This window comes from Mirounga angustirostris, unplaced genomic scaffold, assembly GCF_029215605.1.
Source record: "Mirounga angustirostris isolate CCGP_5_RB_7025 unplaced genomic scaffold, mMirAng1.0.hap1 SCAF_13, whole genome shotgun sequence".
In the NCBI taxonomy this organism is placed as follows: Eukaryota; Metazoa; Chordata; class Mammalia; order Carnivora; family Phocidae; genus Mirounga; species Mirounga angustirostris.
The window spans coordinates 82,959,210-82,983,607 of record NW_026991721.1 but is presented as its reverse complement, the minus strand read 5'-3'; the positions used below and the strand labels follow the sequence as shown (position 1 = coordinate 82,983,607).

The 24,398-nt window shown below is 39.6% G+C and overlaps 1 protein-coding gene and 1 pseudogene across 3 annotated transcripts in view; one reads left to right on the top strand and one right to left on the bottom strand.

Annotated features, from left to right (window-relative positions):
* NTM (neurotrimin) overlaps positions 1-24,398 on the top strand; it is a 409,148-nt gene that overhangs the window by 101,460 nt on the left and 283,290 nt on the right. The window lies entirely within an intron of this gene.
* Positions 14,242-15,209, bottom strand: LOC123857905 (ribosome biogenesis protein NSA2 homolog; annotated as a pseudogene).

Genomic DNA, 24,398 nt, shown 5'->3' with positions numbered 1-24,398 from the left:
TGTAAGAAAAGGATATTTGCATTTATGATTTACATTTTTATTGCCTGCAATGTACCTGAGCTTTACAAGCATATCCCAATTAATTCTGATAATAATTCAATGACCAAGACATTATAATACATATTTTAAAGTTGAGAAAACTAAGATTCAGAGAGTGTAAGTAATATGGCCACGGTCACACAGCTAGCAAGTGGTGGAGCTACCATTCCAACCTAGACCCATCTCATTCCAGAGCTCATGTTCCTTCTAGTGCATCAGGTAGTGTCTATATATATCCTACATTTTCCTGCTTCTGGGTCTCTGTGCATGCTCAATCCCAAGCCCTAACTGCCTTTCCCAATTCACTGTTGCTGTGAGTGTTGCCCCTTATCCCCAAGGCCTCTTCTCCATCACTTTGGAAGTAATCACACTTTTAATGGGAATTCTCACAGCACTTTGGGTTTTTATCTAAGTCTCTTTAACATAATTCATCACTTTCATCCAGTAATACAGTCATTCATAGATGGATTCCATCTTCCTTCTGGTGCAGGAAGCTCTTTGAGGACAGACTTGATGCCCTTTGATCCATCCTGTACTCTTCAGAAGCGACTGGAGCTGTTAATGCAGTGTAGTTCCTCTGGACACATGCGTGGAAGATGGGGTTGGGGAAGGAAGGAGGATGAGAAAGGAAGGAATTAGAGAATAGAAGACGGTGTATAATTAAGTGCTAAATTGTGTGGTTCAGACTAATTATGAAGCCTTTTAAAGAAACGCAGTTTTATTACTTTCAAGAATATAAAGTTAATTAATGGCTAACAAGATGTTGTCAAGTAACTGTCTTGTCATTCCCACTGTAATTAATCAATGCTTTTGCATAAATGCAAAAGTGGACTTAAGCTCAGCCCATCTCCAGATTATTGAGAATTTTAAATTAGAACAGTCTGAAATAATGAGTTTTTTAAGAGGCTTAGATTGAAATCTAAAGATGAAAGCATACAGATAAAGAATGCAGAGGAGACCTCTAAATGTTTTTCTCTAACTAGTACTAACCAGGGTCTTCGTAATTGTTGAAACACATATAGGACCTTATTTGCTAACATGATAGCACATTTGCTTAACATTTTGAATTACTTCTTTTCTCCTCTTTGTTCAAGTAAGTAAATGTTTCATTCACTCATGTAAAAAAAGATCTAAAATGACTATTTTTTTTTTAAGATTTTATTTTTTATTTGACAGAGAGAGACACAGCGTGAGAGAGGGAACACCAAGCAGGGGGAGTGGGAGAGGGAGAAGCAGGCTTCCCGCTGAGCAGGGAGCCCGATGCGGGGCTCGATCCCAGGACCCTGGGATCATGACCTGAGCCGAAGGCAGACGCTTAACGACTGAGCCACCCAGGCGCCCCTAAAATGACTATTTTGAGGCTATTTCAGAAATGCTAAAATGAGAGAGTAATAAAAACGATGAAGCCAGTAGCAGAGGGGGCAAAAAGGAGGAGAGAAAATGAAAACTAGAAATGGTAGGTTGGGATGTGTGAGCAGTCCAGTGTAGGAGTTAGGGAGAGGAAGGACTGCCGGGTAGCTTCCAGGTTTCATACTTAAGTGACTATTTGGAAAGAAGGAGCACAGAAGAAGAAGAATATGGAATTTAATACTGGACCTACTGTCCCAGGAGTGTCTCTTTGATACCAAATTAGAGCTATGTAGACAGCAGTTGACATATATGCCTGACACTCAGAAGGGAGGGTCACTGGAAGATAACCAACTGTGGAGTCATTGGCAGATGTGGTTGGTGAAGCTTCTCACAAAGGTGGGATGTGCTAGGTCCACAGGTAATAGAACAGGGAAGGATCCCACAGAGATTGAAGGTAAGATTCAGAGAAGTTATCTAACAAATGATTTTGAGGAGTATGCAGAGAAGTCAGAGGAAAACCTAGAGAGAATGATGTCAAGGAACCTAAATGGAAATATTTTTAAGGTGGGATCTAGAGGAGAACTGCAAAGCATCCATCAGCTGTGGTATTTAGACCACAATAGATGAGTGCAGGCTTGCTTTCCTGGTGAAGGGAGCCCCAGTGGGGCTGGTTGGGGGATGGGAAGGGAGAGCAGGACCATGTCTGTCACAGACTGTCGTAAAAGGAAGCGGCTAGTGAGGAACTTGGGAGAAACAAAGGGAGTTGGGAATAAATCATACCCAGCAGAAGGGTGATGGGAGTAGTCTTGATCAGGGACAGCACCATCTCTCCTCCAGGGAGAGAAGCGTAGAGTAGTCCTTAATGTCTGCCTTCAGGAAAGAGCTGAGTGAAGAGTGCAGCTCGCTGTTGCATTGTTTGTTTGCCATAGCTTTGTTAAAGTACAGTTTACATAAGGTAAAATTCACCCGCTTTAGTGTAGAATTCAATTATTTTAAAGTAAATTTATACTTGTGTAATCATCACCACAATTCACTTTTAGAACATTTCCATTACTCCAGAAATTTCCTTTGTGCCTATTTGCAGTTAATCTTCATTTCTTACCACCCCACCCCTCCAGCTGTAGACAACCATTGATCTGCTTTCTGTATCTATATATTTTCCTTTTCTGGATATTTCATATAAATGGAATTTTATAATACGTAGTTTTTGCATTTGGCTTCTTTCATAATGTTTCTGAGGTTGATCTATGTTGTAGGATACATCAGCAATGTATTCCTTTCCATTGCCTACTAGTGTTCTATTGTGAAGATACCACACATTTTGGTTATTCATTTACTAGTTGCTAGACATTTGGATAGTTCCCAGATTTGGGGCTATTATGAATAACACTGCTATGAACATTCACCTACATGTCTTTATGTGAACATATGTTTTCATTTCTCTTGTGGAGATTCCTAGAAGTAGAATCACTAGGTCATATAATAAGTTTATTTTTAACTTAAAAAAAAAAAAAACCCTGCCAACTGTTTTTCCAAAGTGGTTATAACATTTTACATTTCCACCAGCGATTGATGAGTTCTGCATCTTCTCCACATCCTTACCAACACTTGTTTTTGTCTCTCTTTTTGATTATAGCCATTCTAGGGGGTGTATAAACCACAGGGGGTATCTCCTTGTGGATTTAATTTGAATTTCCTTAATGACTAATGAAGCTGAACATCTCTTCATGGCTTATTACCCTTCATATATCTTCTTGGGTGAAGTGTCTGTTCAAATCTTACAGTGATTTCTTAATGATGTTGTTTATAGTCTTATTAAGTTGTAAGAATATTTTATATATTCTGGATACAAGTCCTTCGTTAGATATATGATTTGTAAATATTTTTCTCCCTGTCTTTGGCTTGTCGTTTCATTTCTTAATGGTGTTTTCAAAAAAAAAAAAAAATGGGGGGCACCTGGGTGGCTCAGTTGGCTAAGCATCTGCCTTCAGCTCAGGTCATGAACTCGGGATCCTGGGATCGAGCCCTGATTGGGCTTCCCGCTCATTAGGGAGTGTCTGCTTATCCCTCTCCTTTTCCCTCTGCCACGTCCCCCACTCAAAATGTTTCTCCTATATTTTCTTCTAGAAGTATCATAGTGTTTTAGGTCTTAGATTTAAATCTGTGATTCAGTTTATTTTCTGTATAATATAAAGCAAGGATTTAAATTCATTTTTTAGAAGATTTATTTATTTGTTTATTTGACAGAGACGGGGAGAGAGAGAGAGAGAGAGAGAGAGAGAGAACACAAGCAGGGGTGCTGCAGAGGGAGAGGGAGAAGCAGGCTTCCCACTGAGCAGGGAACCTGATGTTCCCAGGATCCCAGGATCCTGGGATCATGACTTGAGCCAAAGGCAGACACTTAACTGAGTGAACCACCCAGGTACCCCTTAAATTCATTTTTATTCACACAGATATTCAGCTGGTTTAGGTCCATGTGTAGAAGATACAATTTTTCTCTCATTGAATTTGTTTTAGCAGTTTTGTTCAAAATTTCATTGACCATAAATGGGATTATGAATCCTTTTTGAATGAGATTTATTTCTGGAATATCAATTCTATTTTGATCTAAATGTCTATCCTTGCACCAGTAACACACATTATTAATTACTGTGACTTTAAAGTAAGTTTGAAGTCAGGTAGTATAAGTCCTCCAACTCAATCTTCTTTTTTCAAAATTGTTTTTGCTCTTCTACATCCTTTGGATTTCCACGTATAGTTTAGAAATAGATTGTCAGTGTATACCAGTCTGCTGAGGTTTGGATAGGAATTGCATTGATTTATAGATTAATTTGGGGAGAATTGCCATCTTGACAATATTGAGTCTCCATATCCATGAACATGGAATACCTCCATTTACTTAGATCTGTTAAAATTTCTGTCCACACTGTTTTATAGTTATCAGTGTAGACATTTATTCTTAGGTATTTAATTCTTTATAGAAATGATTCATTTTTTTATCTCTATTTTCTGTAACATTGCAAAATTGTGTATTAGTTCTAATAGCTTCTTTGTGAACTCCTTAGAATCCTCTTCATCCAGGATTATATCACCTGAGAATAAAGACAGTTTTCTATCTTCCTTTTTAATCAGATTTTTCCCTTCCTTCCTTCCTTCCTTCCTTCTTTCCTTCCTTCCTTCCTCCCCTCCCCTTTCTTTCTTTCTTCCTGTTTGCACTGAGTAGAACCTCTGTACAATGTTGAATAGAAATGTCAGAATTGGATAGCCTTTGCCTCTTCAGTGATCTTAGGAGGAAACATCCAGTCTTCTATCATTATTGTATGATGTTAGCTGAGGATTTTTCATAGATATCTTTGTCAGATTGAGGATGTTTCTTTCTAATCCTCTTGGTTGAGAGTTTTTATTGTGAATGGGTTTTCAATTTTACCCAGTGTTTTTTATTCATGTATTGAGATGACCATGTGACTTTTTCTTTTATTCTATTACATGATGTATTTCACTAATAGATTTTCAGATACTAAGTCAAGTTATTATTCCTGTAGTAAGTCCCAGATGGTTTTGGTATATAATACTCTCTATATGTTGCTAGATCCAGCTTACTAATATTTTGTTAAAGGGTTTTGCATTTGTGCTCATGAAGGATATTTATCTGTAGTTTTGGGTTTTTTACTTGTGATTTCTTTGTCTGGATTTGATATCAGGTAATACTGGCCTCATAAAATGAGTTGGAAGTGCTCCATCCCTCTCTATATTTTGAAAGAGTTTATGATGGATTAATATTTTTCTTTTTATTTATTTATTTATTTTTATTTTTTATTTTTTTTTAAAGATTTTATTTATTTATTTGAGAGAGAGAGAATGAGAGACAGAGAGTAGGAGAGGGAGGAGGGCCAGAGGGAGAAGCAGACTCCCTGCTGAGCAGGGAGCCCAATGTGGGACTCGATCCTGGGACTCCAGGACCATGACCTGAGCCGAAGGCAGTCGCTTAATCAACTGAGCCACCCAGGCGCCCAATATTTTTCTTTTTAAAATATTTGATAGAATTCACTGTGAAGGCACATGGACCAGGCTTTTCTTTGTGGGGAGATTTTTAATTACTAATTTAATACTTTGATTCAGTTTTAGGGGCACCTGGGGAGCTCACTCTTTTAAGTGGCTGCCTTCGGCTCAGGTTATGATCCTGGGGTCCTGGGATCGAGCCCCATGCCCGGCTCCCTGCTCAGTGGAGAGCCTGCTTCTCCTTCTCCCTCTGCCTGCCATTCTGCCTACTTGTGCTCTCTCTCTATCTCTCTGTCAAATAAATAAATAAAATCTTTAAAAAAATACTTTGATTCGGTTTTATTCAGCTATTTTACTTCTCTTGAGTTAATTTGCAACTTTTTTTTCTAGGAATTTATTTAAGTTGTATAATTTATTGGCATAAAATTGTTAATATTTCCTTCTATTATGTTTATAGTTGTATCATGTTAGAGTCTGTAGGATCATGTCCTTTCATTTGATTTTGGTGATTTTTTTCTTCTTTCTTCTTGGTTACTCTAAAGATTTGCCAATTCTGTTAATTTTTCAGTGAACCAATATCTGTTTCACTGGTTCTATTCTTTTCTCGTTTTATTTCATTGATTTTTCTCCCTAAATCATTATTATTTTTCTTCTTCTGTTTAATTTCAATTTAGTTTTCTCTTCTTTTCTAGTTTCTAAGGTGGAAGCTTAGGTTATTGATTTGAGACCTTTCTTCTTTTCTAACATTAAGCTATAAACATCCAGCTATAAATTCCCCTCTAAATGCTGATTTTGTTACATCCCATAAATGTTGATATGTTATGTTCTGTTTTCATTCAGCAAAAATATTTTTTATTATTCTTGGACTTCTTTTTTGATCAATGCAGTATTTATAAGTATATTGTTTAATTTACCAATATTTCGGGACTTCCCAGATTTCTTTCTGTTATTGATTTATAATTTAATTTATCAATATTGGGGAGATACTTTCCATGATTTGATCCTTTTAAATGTTATTTTGTTCTACTATATGTTCAGTCCTGGAGAATATTCCATGTGCATTGGAAGTACACATTTATGTTACAGATACTGATGGGAGTCTTGTAGAAAATAAACAGGTCAGATTGATTCATAGTATTCTTTAAAACTTCTGGTTTTTCCATCAATTATTGAGAGTGAGGTATTGAAATTTTCAACCTTAACTGTTGATTAGTCTATTTTTTCTTGCAATTTTGTCCATTTTTCTTTGCTGTATTTTGAGGTTGAGTTTTTGGATTCATATATATCTATAAGTTTTTTTTAAAAAAACACATCCTATGTGGATTTCATTATGCAATATGCCTCTTTGTCATTAATAATGTTTCTAGTCTTGAAGTCTATTTTGTCTGATATTAAAATTCTTCCTTTATAATCAGATACCTTCTTTCTTATGGTTATTGTTTGCATAGTATCTTTTTATTTTCAACCTATTTGTAACTTTGAATGCAAGGTGTATCTCTTTTAGACAGCTTGTAATGTGATCTTACATTTTTATCTAATTTGACCATCTCTGCCTTTCAATTGGAGTATTTATACCACTTATATTTAATGATGGTTATTTTTATGGTTGGATTTACATTTGACATTTTACCAGTTTTCTGTATGATTCCTATCTTCTAAGTTCCTTTGTTTCTTTTAAATTGACTACTTCTGTGTTAAATACTTTTTTAGTGTATCATTGTCATTCTTCTATTGACATTTTATTTGTATATTTGATTTGTGGTTTTATCAATTGCTTTAATGATTTTACTCTTCAGTTTAGCTTATCACAATCTACTTCAGATTAATGCTGACTAAATTCTGGGAAAATATAGAAAATTTACTCTTTCTTTCTTTTTTTCTTTTTTTTTCTTGAGAGAGAGAGAGCATGTGAGCCAGGGGTGGGAGGACAGAGGGAGAGAGAGAATCTCAAGCAAGGTCCATGCCCAGCATGGAGCCCAACATGGTGCTCAGCCACATGACTCTGAGATTATGACCTGAGCAGAAATCAAGAGTCGGATGCTTAACTGACTGAGCCACCCTGGAGGCCTTAAAACTTACTCTATTTTTTTTTAAAAGATTTTATTTATTTATTGGAGAGAGAGTGAGTGAGAGAGAGCATGAGAGGGGGGAGGGTCGGGAGGGTCAGAGGGAGAAGCAGACTCCCTGCCGAGCAGGGACCCCGATGTGGGACTCGATCCAGGGACTCCAGGATCATGACCTGAGCCGAAGGCAGTCGCTTAACCAACTGAGCCACCCAGGCGCCCAAAATTTACTCTATTGTAGCTCTATTTCCTCCCCCTTCTTTGTCCTATTACTGTTAGATATGCTATATCCATGTATGTTATCAACATAGCAATACATATAATTTTTTTTATTTAATTTTATCTTTTAAGGACTTTAGAGAAGAAATGAGAAAAAATAAAGACTTTTTATGATTTTTATGATTATATAAAAGTCTTTATAAAAGATTCATAAACACTTTTATATAATTCTACATACCTACCATTTGTTCTCTTCTTCATTTCTTGCTGTGAATTCAAGTTACCACCTGGTCATTTATTTTCATACTGAAAGAGTTTCTTTAGTTTTACTTGAAAAGCAACAGATTATTTATTTGGGAATGTCTGTGTTTCACCTTTGTATTTGACAGAGAGTTCTGCTGGATATAGAATTCTTGACTGCAGTGGTTTTTCCTATCAGTACTTCGAATATTTCATTCCACTGCCCTGTCCTCCATTGTTTCAGATGAGAAATCAGCCTTAACCATATCACTGCTCTCCTGTCAGTTTTATTTTGCTGCTGTAAGATTTTCTCTTTCCCTTTGGTTGCAGTTGTTTGATTATTATGTTTCTAGACATGGATATCTCTGTAGTTATCCTACTTTGGATTTATAGAACTTCTTAGTTATATAGATTAATGTTTTTCACCAACTTTGGGGGAATTTTCCCAATAATTTCTTTGAATATATTTTCTGCCCCTTTCTTTCTCTTATACTGAGACTCCCATTATGTATATGTTGATCCTCTGAGACTGTTTAATTTTTTATTTTTTTCCCCTCTGTTTTTCAGTTTGGATAATTTCTATTAATCTGTTTCCAAGTTCACTGAGTCTTCTGTCATCTCAAATCTGCTATTGAGTCCTCCAGTTAAGTTTTCCTTTTCTCATTGTATACTTTTCTACTCCATAGAAACACTTGGTTCTTTATAATTTTTGTTTCTGTGTTGAAAAATCTGAATTTACTGATTTATTGTTGTCTTACTTTAATTATTAGAAGCATGGTTTCCTTTAGTTTTTAAAATATATTTATAAGAACTGCTTTGAAGTTTTAACTGCTAAACCCAATATCTGGGGACACACAGAGAGTTTCTATTGCCTACTTCTTTTGTGAGTATAGGTCACACTTTCCTGTTTCTCTGTGAATCTCTCTCTTTTTTTAAAAAAGTTGATATTTCAGATGGTATATGTAGCAAATCTGGATCCTGGATCCTAGTCCTCCCCCTGTAAATGTTGCTATTTTTACTATATATATATATATATATATATATATATATATATATATATTTTTTTTTTTTTTTTGCTTTGTTTAGTAATTTGTCTAGAATAATCAGTGAAATCAGTGAAATCTGTCTTCTCTGCTTTACAGTGTCCAGTCACTAATGTCTCTCCTCAGATTTAAAAAAAAAAAAATCTTTGTTTTAATTTTAAAGCCTAGCCTCCTATACGTTGCTCCTTGTTCTTTGCAGTTGAGTTGTCAGCCAGTGATTGAACAAGGGCTGTGCTTGAACATCTCAAGCCAATAAATCTGCTGATAGATTAGTGTGTGGATAGGGAAGCATATTCAAAGTTCAAGCCATTTTCTAATATGTTTTGGTTTTTACCTTCTACCAGGGCCCTTTGAGTCCTTTAGGCTCATGTTCACAGCCTTAGAGTCAATGAAGAGTGTATGGCTCATGAGTGCTTTCTAGGCTGTATAAGCATGCCCAACCCTGACAAAACCTCAGGCTAGTAGAGCCATTGGCTTTCCTCTCTAGCCCTTCAGAGGGTCATTTCTACCAACAATACCAGCATCACTCACTGCTCTAGCTTAGGTGAGTCCCTTAAATCATGGCAGTGGAGCTGCTGGTCCTCACAACTTGCCCTACCATGAAAGAACCTCCAAATTGACTGGGCTGGTGGTGGTGTCAGAACACCAAAGATCTCCAGAGTTCTTCACTAAAGTTTAGCACTTTTACAAGAATCTATGCTGCTCTGGTTGTTGTATGCCTTTGCTCAGTATGGTTGTGTTTTGTTTTATCAATTTTGTGAAACTTTATAGTCTATTTTTTGGGGGACAGAACATTTCCAAGCTCCTTTCTTTGCTCTAGTGGAAGTTGCTGTGTTTTATTTAGTACCGTTCTCAGACCTTTATATTTGTAATTTTGGGTGATGTTTCTTCAGTGTCCACATGATATTTGTTATCACAGCTCTCTAAATTTGTAAGTGAACTTCTAGTCCCATGTGGCCCCACAAAAGACACTGCCCCCAGTTTCTGACAGTTGCCATGATCTCACCTCAGAGCCTTACAACACTTGGCTTCCAAGATGTTAGCTCTGACTGTGAAGTAAAATTAGAGGCTCATATTTGTTGAGTAGAATAAAGTCAATGGAAATCCCCAATCTAAGCTTCTGTTAAATTCACTGCTTGAACTCAGGACAAACATTCCATAGGCAACATTAGCTCTGAAATTGTCATGTGGCCTGGATGCCTGGAACTGTACTGATGGATGTACAGCTCAAAGAATCTAAGAAAATGTGCATCGTGGTCCTTTAAGATTTGAAAGCTGCAATTCAAGGGCTGTTAAGACCTTCAGCTGGTGATAATTGGATTTGTAAGACAGTGCAACATGTGATAACAACGCTCCTGTTGGATGGGATCCCAGTTTTCTTCTATCCTTCCTATTAATGTGATAAATGTTGCTGTCTCAGCTGATAGGACCATGTTGGATAATCAGATTGGAATCAAGTTTGAGTTCCTCAGGCTGGCTCCATGTGAAGCTTGTGGGAAGACTTGAAAAAAAAAATACTGTAGAGAATAAAAACGGGGCCTGGGTTTGCAAAGGGAACGTTTTACTTTCATTACAAGGCTCCATGGTGCAGGGAAGACTTATTAACCATAGACTCTAGCCATGTGCCATAACCTATGCGTGCCATGTCCCATGGGAAGCTGTGGGAAAGTATCCCCGGTGTTACTGGGCACATGCCATAGTGGGGGCTGGGGAGAAAACATAGCGTCTCTTGACACGGATGTTGGGCCAGGGAGGAGACAAAATAATGTTGGAAAATTAAACCTCTTTTAATTAAAGCTGATGGCAAACAAACTCGAGTAATATGGCTCTACAGCTGGGAAACGTAAGTACGATTTGAAACTGAACGGCTGTGAAATTGGGCCCTCTGGTTACAGCTGGGCATGTGAGAGGGACAGAAGCCCTGGCAAAGGTGTTGCCCCCGCCTGGAGGACTGACTGAGCTAGGGACAGACAGCCAGAGTGGCTTGCTCTCCTCATTGTTTTTGAAACAGCGTACCCCACCAAGATATCCAGTCTCTGGGTTTCTGGACTCCCAGAGTCCACTCACCAGTAGCACCCCTCTGCCCCATATGTTTGTTTAGGATTTTTCCTAATGAGAACAGCATCAGTGTGGGTGCTGGAATTAAAGAGAAAAGACTCTCATTGGCGGTGGCAGCGGGGTGGGGATAGAATCTGTTTTGTGATCTAAAAATGTTTTTACCTACTCATATTCCTGAAGACCTCAAGGCTGTGCCCTTCCCTACCAGGATGGCGCATAGGTCAGTTCCTGCCATTCTGTTTCTGACCATTGAGTCTTGAGAACGCTGTGTAGGGCAATCCCAGAGCTGCACCTCTCCTTTTTACATTTATGCCTCACCAGTAGCTGACTATGCAGGTTGAGTCTGGCTGCGCTCATACTAGGATGGGTATATTCTGATCATTCTCTGAAGTTGTCAACTTCTCACTCAGTCACAGGCTTAAACTCTGAGGCACATGGTTATCACTTCCTTTTAAATATTTTCCTTAGGCCTCTTTCTCACTTGTCTGTTGAATTTAATTGATGTTTTTGGAATATTAGGAGCAATCCCCAACCATGTACACTGATCATTATGAGGGTGGGTATCAGGATGGGCTAGACTGTGCTACAGAAATAAATAAGACCTGAGATCTTTGAGGCCAAATACAATCCCATTAGTTCTTCTGCCCTTTAATGCCTGGAGTGGGTGGCAGCCAACCAAGGACTCTGGATCTGACTTCTTTCCCCTGTGAGCTGCTGTCATCTTGGTAGTCCCATGGCCTGAACACTGCACCTGAGGGATCGGGAGGCTGGAGGACTGAACAGTGGGAGAGCATGGGAGATGGAGCACGACATTGAATGGCCAGGCCCAGAGTGACATTTCTCTCCATGCTCAGTCACCTAGTGGTCAGTCACGAGCTTTCAGCTTCCCTGTAAGGGAAACTGGAGAATGGAACCTTCCTGTGTGGCCAGTATTTGGTCAGACTATATTAACCATAACTGCTAATATCAGTCTGTCCAGTTACCGAAGTCTTAGTGCCTGGGTTTGAAGGCATCTTTGAAGCAATTTAACAATTCTTCTGTCTGCATCGAAAATACCTTAGATCAGTGCTTCTGAAAGTGCGGTCCTGGGACAAGGGTGGTGGTCAGCATCACATGGGAGGGTGTTAGAAATGCAAATTTGTGGACCCCCCTGTATCAGGAATTTGGAGATTGGGGCCTGCAATCTGTGCTTTAATAAGCCCTCTAGGGAATTTTAATGCTCCCTGAACTTTGAGACTGCCCCAGACCCACAGTTCTCAACTCAACCATGGTCACCCATTGGGATCGCCTGGGTAGCTTGAAAAAGTACTGATTTCTGGGGCCATACCGAGGAGACTTTGATTCAACTGCCCTGGGGTATGGCCTGAGACAATGGGAACCAGTGCCCTAGAATGATTTTTGAGGAATACTTTTCCTCCCTGAAGTTTCCCATGAAAATAGATTTCACGTGGCTTTGGTGGCACTTCCTAACAACTCCTGGGCTATGGGAGTGAGGAAATTTCATGATCGATGCACTTCCCTTCCCCCTTCAACTGGAAGCAACTAGCTGGCTTTGCAGGGAGTGAAGACAAAATAGAGATTTGGGAACTTAAACATGGAATCCTGATTCTGTCACAGACTCATCATGCGGCCTTGGGCAAGATGATTAATTTCTCTTTGTCTTATGTCTATAAAATGCGAGTAGTAACACTTGCCCACAGATGTTGCCAGCATTATCTAATTAATGAGCGGAGAATGTTTGGGAAATACAAAGTACTGTACAAATGCTAATCATTATGATGAATGCAGTGCATTTTTCAGATACAAAAGTGCTGTGTATATGCTCGTAATTATTATAATTATTGCTAATACTAATAATATTGCTACTAGTAATACATTTCTCCTGCAGTGGGAGCTCAGTATATCCTTTGGGTTAACATTTTGCCCTGCATTGTCAGGAAGTCTTGCTAAGCAGCTGTTTAATGACCATTGCTCTGTACCTCCCCACAAAGTGTCATTCATCAGGAGTGCAAATAGTCAAGTATGCAAACAATCCTGGGGTCCACTTATGAAATGTCCCTGACTGTTGGGTCATCGCCAGATCATGCGGCAGAAGCTCTTCTTTAGGTTAAGGAAGTGCCCAGAATATAGAGTTCAGCCATTCTTTTTTAGTATTTTCATTAGAGGCATTTTTTTCCCCCTTCTACTGCTGGTCTTTTATCTACAGTGCTTTTGCCATCTGCTTTCATATGGTTGTAAATGTGCTGCAGAGAATCCTAGTGTGTGTTGGTGAGTAGAACTAGCTTCCAATGCTGGCAATTCACAGATATTACCAGCAGCAATTGGTGTTGAGAACAGGGCAAATATTTTTGCTGTGGTTTCATTTTGTTCAGTTTTAGCTTGGATTTTGATTTGGAGGAGGGGACATAAGAAAAGAGAATTGTGTCTCTTCATTTCTCAAGAAATAAATGGTACTGAGGATTATGTGACTGGTTTGGGTCAAGCAGATTGGGAAAAAAAACAAAAACAAAAACAAATCAATAGATGATGTTCAGTTAGCACTTAAAAAAATCATTGAATATGTTCATTCTGACTCCCATTTCCTGGTCATAAAGACATGGAAGTCTGAATTGCTTAGACTTTGTCCACACTCTAGATTCCTGATTTATTCGTAGCAAATGGGAAAGAAGCTTACAAAATAAACTCATCCTGAGAATTATCCCAATTTAGTCCAAGGCCTTGGAAAAAATACAGAGTTCCCAGATTGTCCCTACCATAGACCCCCTACAGGCCTTCCAGTTATCACCATTTCAAAACCCTGATGGCGCTCTCTCTCCCACTTTCCCTTGGTGAGGCCATACATGAGAACTTAAATGTCAAGTTTCTTTGCTTCAGGTGGTAACTACATCAACTCGCTGGGTTAGTGCTGATCACCTTATGCTGATCAGAAGCTCTGATTGACAGAGATGTCTTAAATAAGTGAGAATGGGAAAACAAAATAATTCACACTTTATGTGGCCCCATGTCTCTGACCTACATCATTGCCCTTGTCTCTGAAGAACTTTCTAAAATTTTTTGCAAGACAGGTCTACTGACAACCAATTCCTTCAGTTTTTGATTGTTTGGGAAAGTATTTCTTTTTCACTTTTGAAGGATAATTTTGCTGTATACAGTATTTTAGGTTAGTGGTTCTTTTAACACATGGCATTTTTTTTTAACCTACTCTCTTCTTGATGGCATGTTTTCTGAAGTCAGATGTGATTCTTTTTTTTAATGTTTTTGACAATAGAATAAATAGTTGTCTTGATGACTGCAGATATGTCAGACCGTTTGATGGTATTCAGAAAGATCACAGTAATGGCGGTTTTCCTGATTGCTGGGCAGTCTCCAGTAACTATAAGGAGTTCCTTGTCTGAAACTGCTGTCAAATCAGCAGGACTGCATCTAGGCCCCATCTCTTTCAAGATTATGGTAACCTGGGCATATTTTCCCCAAGTAAGTTTGCTTCCTCATGTCCCAAGGCCCAACTCACTCACATTCACTTCAAGGACAATACCTTTGTAATAACACCCAAAGTTGTATATAGTGGGGATGAGGGATTCTTTTCTACACCAAGTAGTGTCAGGCAAAAGGTGGCTTTCATTTCGGGCTGTGTTACATGGATCTTTTTGAAATGAGAACCCATTAGCCTAATGAATCTTTCATATTTAGGTGGTTTTTGAGTAAAGCCATCTCCAACAAAGTGGGCTTTAGTAACCATCCTCTTCCATGTTTTCTTCGGTCTCTTTCTTTTTTGAATAACCTTTAATACTTCTGTTTCTCCCTGGACACAAACTTTGGGTAAAGGGACTTCCCATTTTCCCGCTTTCTCTTTTCTTTTTCATTTAATCATATTGGAAAGTTCTTTACCTTGGGACTCCTCCCTTTCCAGTAGACATGCAGGCACTGCTCCTTTGGAATCTTTCCTTCAGTCTTCTGTTTGGGGCTTCTCTTTTCATGCATCTTGATAGTCTTTTTCATTTGTATTTTCTCAGCATGGCACTGTTTATGGTAGAGCTTAGCTTTCAGACCAATCATTTTTTTTTTTTTTGCCTTCTTTGAACATTCATGAGCCTCCTGACCTTCCTTCTTTCTCTTTTCCTCTTGGTAGTTCAGACCTTAGCCAGAGTGCTTCCAAGTGTAACTCAATATATTCGTTTTGTGGCACGGTGATGTCCATGGAGCCGCTGGATACAGCTCCTGGGGTGCAAAGAAGTTCTCAATTTTCCGGAAGGCAGATGTGATTCTTACTCTTGCTCCGCTATGTGTAAGGCACTGCCCCACCCCTACCCCCAGTGGCTTCTTTCCAGATTTTCTTTAATTTTCTGCAGTTTCAATATGATGTGCTCAGGTGTAGTTTATTGGTCTTCTCTGGGCTCCTGTCTTGGTGTTCTCTGAACTTCTAGATCTGTGGTTTCGTGTCTCTCATTAATTTTGGGAAAATATCAGTCATGCATTCAAATATTCATATATTCAAATATTTCTCATGGTCTTTTCTCTTTCTTCTCCTTCTAGTATGCCCATTACTCATATACTGAGCCTTTTATAGCCACTCAGAGTTCTTAGATATTATGTTCCTGTGGGGTTGCTTTTTCCTGTCTTTTTTCTTTTTCCATTTCAGTTTTGGAAATTTTTGTTGACATTTCTTCCAATCGCTGATATTTCCTCAGCCATGTCCAAGCTACTGATGAGCCCATCAATGGCATTCTTCTTTTCTCTTGTGGTGATTTTGGTCTCTAGAATTTCCTTTTGATTCTTAGAGTTTCCACCTCTCTGCATACATTACCTATCTGTTCATATGTATTGTCCACTTTTGCCTTCAGAGCCCTTAGAATATTGGCTGTCTGCAATTCCCAGTCTGATCATTCCAACATCTCTGCCATATCCAAGTCTGGTTCTGATGCTCACCGTTTCTTCAACCTGTGTTTTATGTCTTTTTGTATGTGTTGTAATTTTTTGTTGAAAGCCATGCAGGATGTTCAGCGTGAAAGGCACTGAGGTAAATTGGTATTTTTGTGTAAGGTTTTATATTTATCTGGTTAGGGGTTAAACAGTGTTTATTGTTTGCTGTAGCTGTAGGTATCAGAGGCTACAACTTCTGCTCTCCTTGGTTTTTTTTTCTACCGGGTTGTCTTTGGGCTTCCCTAGAGACTTCTTTAAATACCATCTGAGATGAATAATTCTTTCAGTATACAAAACTTTTTTGATATGGAGGTAACTAACATGTGGGAGGAGGAGAAGCATTCTATAGTCCTATGATTAAATTTCAGTGTTTCAGCGAGCCTGTGTGCCTGGACTGGGAGCTTTACAATTGCACCTCAGTTTTACTTTGCTTTTCCCCCTTAAGTTGAGGTAGGAAGACTGTGGCAGACTGCAGTTGGGTATTTCCTATTCCCCAGACTCTGTTAAAATAATTTCTCTTGAGATCAGAAGAACAGAATGCTCTGGGTGTATTTCAAAAAGGCTACCTTTACTTCCCCCCCTACTGAACTGCAAGGGGATTTTTCTCTGATAATCACTGAGAGAATCTGGTAGGGTTCCTGGAGGGGTTATTTACAAGTGTGTATGTGAGCCTGGGGAAGACTGGAGCCCCTTGGAGTTTGTAACTCCCCAAGGTGTCCACCCTGCCCCTGTGATCATTCCTGGATCATGGTGTAAGTGTTCCTATCCCAGTACTCGTTCCCGCAAAGCTGTTTGTTGTGGGCTTCTGCTCCTGTAAGTTGTGACTGTCTATATGTATCTGATTCACCTGTCTCTTCAGTGTTGGGGGCAGCAGTTTGCTCTGTGGCCTCAGTCCTCTGCTGGATCTAAGAAGAGTTGTGGATTTGCAGTTTGCTCAGCATTTTTCTTGTGGGATAGGAGTAATGACTTTCCTCTCATGCCAGACTGGAAACTAGAAGTTCTGTTTAGTCCAATAATTATCACTTAACAAATTCAGTCTGTGTAGTCCATCAGGCAGAAAAATAATCGTATGGGCCCTTAGTGTTGAAACGATGTGAAATGGAGTATACATTAACTTATAGCTACAACTATTTGTTACAGACTGCCTTCTTTTAAGAGAAAAAGAAGAAAATCATATAAGGCTGGGAGGAGGTGGGTCAGAGAAGAGGAGTGAGTATAAAATCAATTCTGCCTATTATTCATGAGGAAAGAATAATCAGCAAATTCATTATAAATCCTTATGTTTATATAGGAAAGTCTTATTTATGAGGTACCAGCAGTGTTCCACATGAATGAATTTGTCATATAACTGAGCTATCATCCTTTAAATTGAACTTAAAACATTACAATCCTTCTTGATAGAGTTCTTTTTCTAAAATATATTATTGTTCTGTCTTATTGAGCAAAGCACAGAGAATATCATTTATCTTATTTTGTTACTCGGGTCATTATTGTAAACATCAGTCACAGAGCAACTCTGTTGTAATTCAGAGCAGCTCTCAAGGGCTCTGGAGGTGACTGGGATCATTTGCACCTAAGCACACCACCTGCCCTGCTTCCCAGTGCTTATCTTTACCTCCCCGTTTCACCAATTACTTTTAAAGCCCCCAGCCCATCTACTCAATTGAGAATAAAATTAAATATATTTTATTTATATAAAATCTGTCTATCTACTAAAATCATCTCACTTGTGGCTTCCTGGTGCACACACAACAGTTGGAAAAACACTGTTGTATAGGACAGGGAGAATTGAAAATCAGCAGGGGAACCTGAATTTATGTTTGTTTAATTACTAAGCAGATTATATGTACAAAAGTAAGTTAGAAGCTCTGGCCTGTAGGCTAAAAAATAAATAAATATAATAAATATGTCAGCCATGTTATGGAGTACTGTGGAGAAATATAAACCATAGCAAGGGGTAGGAGGGCTGGAGGTAGGGGGAATCATGGAAAACCTTTTTGATAAGGTATTTGAGTAGAGACCTGAAGGAAGTAAAAAAAGAAAAATGAGGGCACCTGGGTGGCTCAGTCGGTTAAGCGACTGCCTTTGGCTCAGGTCATGATCCCAGGGTCCTGGGATCAGGTCCCACATCGGGCTCCCTGCTTTGCGGGGAGCCTGCTTCTCCCACTCCCCCTCTCCCTGCTGGTGTTCCCTCTCTCGCTGTTTCTCTCTCTGTCAAATAAATAAATAAAATCTTAAAAAAAAAAAAAAGAAAAATGAAACCATTGAGATATTGTGGAGTATGGAGCAAGAATTGCATGTACAAAGGCCCTGAGGCAGGAGTTTGTTTGGGATCAGAAAAATAAGAGGCAAATATGACTTGGGCAGAGTGAGGGAGGGAGGGAGAAGGAGATGAGAACTGAGAGGTTGTGGGAGGCTAGATAATTGAATTAGTCAGCTATAACCATGGAAGTGCTGCAGATATAACTCAGAGGTATACAACAATAGCATTTTTTCCCCTCACTTTCAAATGTGTGGTTTGGCTCGCTTGGCTGTAGACTTTAAATTGGGCTCAGGCCGCTTCTGCACAGGTTCATCAGAGACCCAGGATGAAGAATCAGAATGTATCCCTCTCCCCAAATCTGTTCTCCAGGTAGAACAGCAGAGTGAAAGAAGAAAGCCTAATCACCCATGCACTTTGCAAGCCTCAAGCCTGCTCGCATCCTGTCTGCTAACATCCCCAAAGTCAAAGCAAGTAATATGGCCAAGCCCAAAGTTGACTGGTGGGAAGATCCACCCTGCCTACAGTGGGAAAGGAAAAGAGTCAAGAACCATGCCCAGTAACTCAATCTAACACAATTAGGGAGGGGTCTGTAGACCATTAAAAGTCTTTAACTTTTACTCTTTATGTGAAGGCAAGTCACTAAAGAACATTGAGTCAAGCATTGACTTGTTTTGACTTTTTTTCAATGAGTAACCCTGTTCATTTTCAATGAGTAACTCTGGGAACATGGGGAGAATAGATGTAAGGGTCCCTGGATGTAAGAAGAACAGTGGAGACACTGTTCCCATGTGGCAGATGAGAGATGATGGTGGCTTTGACCATCACGTAGACATGGACATGATGTGGAATAGTCATTTTCTGAGTCTGTTTCACAGGTAGAGCCATCAGGACTGGCTGGTGGATTGGATGTTGGGCGGGAGAGAAAGCTAGTGGTCAAGGACTCCAGGGCTTTTAGTTAGAGGACCTGAAGCCATGAACAGGAAGACTGGCAAAAGACCAAGTTTGAGAGTTGGGGGTGAAGAATTAGGTGTTCTGTTTTGATCATTAAGATTTGAGATGTCCATTAGGCTTTCAAGTGGAGACGCCAAGCCGGCAATTGCTTATGTGAGCCTAGGGCTCAGGAAAGAGGTCCGGGCAGGAGATGGGGTTAAATAACAGTTTGGAATAGACTTAGACTTGTATTTGTCTTGGATGTTGAGAATAATATTTCACACAGAGTCAGACTCTGTTATATAATCTCTTGTGGGTGGGAGTCTAAATCCTTTCCTTCTCTACTGGCTTTTCCCCCAAAACATAACATGCCCAAGCCATCTGTTCCCTCTCTTGCTCTTTCTCTATCCCTTTCTTTCATTCTTAATTGACATTTTTGAATAGTAATTTACTCCCTCATTTCTATTCATTCCTTAACCAACTGGAATCTGTATTCTGTACTGCTACAGCTATTAAAAAAACTGCCCTGACCGAAGCCTCCAAACTCTGCACAAATCCAAAGTGTACTCTAGAGTGCTTCTTTCATTGCTGCATTCAAATTGTTGCCCCCCACCTTTCCTCTTCCTGAAACCCTACCGCTCTGACTTCTGCAGTGCTGCCTCCTCATCTGGCTTTCCTTGTGCCGCTCTGGCTGCCATGGCTTTGTCTCCTGTGCTCTCTTTCCCTCCTGTGCTAGCTCCTGTAACACGGGTTCTGCCCATGACCCAAAGCTGTTAGCCTTCTCCATGGGAAACCTCATCTATCTCCTGGATTTTCACTGTCAATGTGTAGGGGCTGCCCAAATTGCCATCTCTGACTCTGATGCCTTATCTGAATGTAGTTAAATTATTCCTTCTACGTGTTGCATCTATCCAAGTCAGTGTCCAATAGGGACCTCAATCTCAGCATATCCAAAAGGAAACATACCCTGGGGATTGGAGAGGTAGAGGTCATCACTCTTCCTATAAGTTCTAGTGACCCAGAACCTTCCTATAATTATCATACTTAAGAGTCCCCATGCCAACACCCATTCGCCTGTGAACTGACATGTGATGTTCCCACAGGAGATGTCCTCTAAATCATCCTTTCCCTGTTTTTATGACTCTGCTTTAAGACATCTGATTGTAATAGTAAGAACTTTGAGAAGGCTCCTCTGAGTTCATAACCGGGATACGGTGGTCCTTCTGGGTACCCCACCAACATCCTATTCCCATGTCGCATCAGGTGTTGACATTTATGCACATAGTTTTGCCTAACTTTCTAAATCAGACTTCTCCAGGAAAGAAGGCTGTATTCGTCAGTGTGCTTCAGGTACTGAGATCAGTACTCAGTGCTTGGTAGGATCTCAAGAAAAGGTTTTGAATTTAACAGAAATGACATTTGGATCAATGAATCCAACTAAAGATAAGCAAGGCCCACGCACAGCCATGGGCGCATAGTCTTCTAGACCTCATAGCATCACCTCTGGGATTCGTAATAACTTTGCTCTGTTCACAAGCTTTTTCTTTATGCCCACTATACACGCATAATGAGAGTGTGCTCGTGACTGTAGGCAAAAACACTGGATGGTCTACATGAATTCTGACATCTCCTCAGAAAGAGAAAGTAGCCCAATCATCCCTAGCTAGATGATGAGTGTGTCTCATGTTATTTCCAGGCAATGCAAGGTTTTATTTTTGTCGTGCACCAAATGGGCTTGGTGTCAGGCAGTCAAATGTCTGGCAATCTGCCTAGCTGAAGAGATAACATGAGTAGTGAATAGAACATTATTGTGTGATAATGATTTCCAGCAGCTATTGAAGATAAATTCCAATGCAAAGTAGAAAGCTTTATTTCCAGGGGAGAAGATATCGATCCTGTGGCCACTGTAAATAAAATGAGAATTGCAGGTGTAGAGAGATGTCCCGTCCTGTCATTGCCATCGAGTTCTGCCTCCTGAAGCCAAATGAAGACCCACTTGCTGATGAGCAGTTTGATGTTCCCCTGATGATGTTACTTTCTTATAGAAATGTGTCATGGGAATCAGATGCAGCATGTGAGCATAGGTTCCGTCATCGTGTTGTGAACACAGTTCCTAAATGTGAGATCAAACAAAGGCCTCTGTGGATCAACCATGATTTATCCCAGGATAGTCCCTAGGATCTTGCTTGGTTCTTGGAGAGAAACTGTTTTATGAGTCAGAGGAAGGTTAGGAGCCTAGATTACTGAATTTTTTTATAGTCTTAATGGTTGGTTAAAACAGGAGTCTCTTTTTCTTTATCTACAGCTTGAGATTGAGGATGTGATTATTCTTCATTAGCTTTTGAAGAACTGATCATTACAGCCTTTCTAGGTCATAGACTATTCAATCTAGGAAGGACTTTAAGGATCATCTCATTTAATCCTTTTATTTTTCAACAAGGAAATGATGACCCAGAGATAAGTAGCATTACAAAGGGCATAGTTAACTTGGCCTTTTTATTTTATTTTATTTTATTTTATTTTCTGGTGAAGCATTATCGGAACATATGACTCTTTTTAACCTTACTAGAATTCTGGTGATTGTAGAGGATGTTTTCCTTGGGATAGCATTAATTTACTCCAGAATGAGAAAATTTTCATGGAGACCTTTCAAATTCTTAAGGGTCTGGAGGAGTGCTAAGTCTCTCTGGTTTCAGAGACTAGATGGTATATATTTTATATTTCTTCCATGGATAAATGCAGACTGTCTATCTGGTCCCCTTATTCTCACCCAGAGATCAGCTACCAGTAAGTGCTATGGGTCTATGTTTTGCATCTCCAAGATCTCTGGAGGGTCCTGAACTTGAAGGTCACTAACTTGAAGATCTATACCCTGTGGATTTCTGCACCTCACACATCAGTGAGGAACATTTGCAGGGTAAATGTTGTTGGAGATCTGTGGCTGTAGGGTCAGCCAGTGAAAAGCTTGCTCAAGAGGGTGATGGGACGATGGCAAGTGGGTTTACATTAAATCCAGATAAAACTCAAGAGGCCATTTTGATTACCCCTCAGCAATAGCTGTACAATAGCTCCCATCATATTGCTATTCTCTTGACACCTAGTTAGGAATAGCAGTTAGAAGGTTGGGAGTTTAGGGGCAGAGGAACAAGGAGAGACTCATAGGCTCTTTGTCTCTCCTCGCAATCTCAGAGAAGTACCCCCATTGATCCCCAGTGGATGGTGTCCCATGTTTATTGCCACATGGATAGGGACCTTGATTAAGGTTTTTTTATGTTCTTAACTGGCTGATTGCAATTCTGTGGGTCTTATCCTAGTTGCTATGTCTCTATGTTGATCAGAATACATCCCTACTACATCCCTACTACTGTGGACAGAGTATCTACATATCTACCCAATTTATAAACACTCAAATGTTAAAGAGGTATTGAGCTTATTAGTATTTATCTTGTCTCCTAGCACCTTGGCTATACACAGTGTAACTCGTTTATGCTCATATTTCTGATGTTTTTCCTCCCAACATTTCTGTTTTTCATTAATGAAAAATATCTAGTTTTGTTGTTATTTTTAACAAAGAGCACTGTGGATAGAGAGAAATTTGAAATGTCTCTTTCTAACAGATCTCAATGAACTTGATATTTCAGCTTTCTTAGGTGTGCATTTGAATCTTTAAGAAACCATATTTATGATTACACCATCCCAAAGTGAGTTCTCTCTTTTCTGTACTTCTGTACAGAAGTATTGTCTCTACCAGTCATTTGGCAGTTAATTATATACTGCCTTGTGGCATTATAATTTAACTTCTTACGTATTTACATTATTTGTGTAAGTGGACTCGATCCTTGAGGGAGAGAATTGTGTATTATGCTTCTTTGTTTCCTATCTTACACCTAGCGGAATGCTATGTGCACAGTCGACTGTCAAACAATATTTGCTGAATAATCTACTACACAGTATTTCTTAATGCCTCTGCATAATGGTCCAGGAGAGAATGTTGCATAAAAAGAGACAATATTCTTTCTAGTATTAAAATATTTGGTGAAATACTACAATAGTGATGTTTCAAAGGTCTGCAGATTAAATGGCTGGGGGAGTGTACCTTAGCTGCTGGTATGTGTGAGCCCATGCACATGTGGAGCATTTTTGTGTGCATGTGTTGGGGAGCACATTCCTTTCATCTCTGATTTTGGGAACTTTTTTTTTTTTAAAGATTTTATTTATTTTTGACAGAGAGAGAGACAGCGAGAGAGGGAACACAAGCAGGGGGAGTGGGAGAGGGAGAAGCAGGCTTCCCGTGGAGCAGGGAGCCCGATGCCCAGGACCCCGGGATCATGACCTGAGCTGAAGGCAGATGCTTAACAACTGAGCCACCCAGGCGCCCCCTCTGATTTTGGGAACTTTAACCAATCCCTCTGATTAAGGATGGAGAACACTGGCTGTGTAATAGATGCCTTGCTATGGATGGCAAGGCAGTGATGCCTCAACTGGAAAATCATTAACTCCCAGATTTCAGCATGTCCCTCTATCACTTATCAACAGCGGCAAAGCTGCTTTATCAGCCAAGAACTCCCTTATCTTTCAGTGACTGTGGGCCATGTGCCGCTGCTTTCTGTAGATGGGAGATAGAGCTGCATCATTTACCCGGAGGTGACAAGGATATAATTTACAGGCTCAATCAGTTCTAGTTACCATGTAATTACAGAGTTATTACATGGTCATTTGTTCCTGATGGACACCAGTGATCTTTTATCCGGTTCTACTGTGGTCTGTTTCTTGTCTTATGCAACCAACGATGTTTAGTCTCGTCTGCATGGAGTGTTAAATGGTGTACTGGGGAGGAAGGACAGAAACGATTTGGGATAAGATGTTGATTATGCTGAGATGCTATTTGTTCTTCTCAATTGGCCTGATGATAATAACAGCATCCTGTGGCTTTCCTCCCCTAGGCTCCATGTTCACATTTTCTCCACAAGAGAGGATGGAGACAATATTGTACTTGGCAGCATGGGGGAAATTGGGTGTAAGGAATATTCTGACCCATATCACCCAAGGATGAGATGGGAATATCAACCTTAAGACTATGTCCCTGCCTCTTGTAATTTGAAGCTCATGGTAATGCCATGCCTATTGGATGAAATGTTCCTTTTCATGATGTAAAGCATTTAAGTGTGTAATTCAGTATTATAGAGAAATCATTAGAAGTTTCAGTAACCTGCCCAGTGTCACCAAGGGAATGGTACTTCTGGAACTCAACTGACAAAGCTTGGTTCCTTCCAT